Genomic DNA, 280 nt, shown 5'->3' on the forward strand with positions numbered 1-280 from the left:
TTTTGTGCCGTGGCTTGGCCACAGAATAGGTACAGAATGGAAACTTGTAATCAATCGCCTATCTAACCTATGCTTTTTAGATGACCCCAATACTAAACACGTCAAGTGACCTTGGGAAGTTCCAATCCTGGTCTTCTGATTGGCTCGTAGCAGTGAACGAGATCAATTGATCCGGATCATTGGAGTGATCCGAACCTACCATCAATACTATTACAATGCGGCGCTTCCTAACAAGATGGCGGAGTTTAGCGTCAGCGTACTAGCCAAGTTTCCGTACTGT

Source organism: Nilaparvata lugens, chromosome 1, assembly GCF_014356525.2.
Source record: "Nilaparvata lugens isolate BPH chromosome 1, ASM1435652v1, whole genome shotgun sequence".
Classification (NCBI taxonomy): Eukaryota; Metazoa; Arthropoda; class Insecta; order Hemiptera; family Delphacidae; genus Nilaparvata; species Nilaparvata lugens.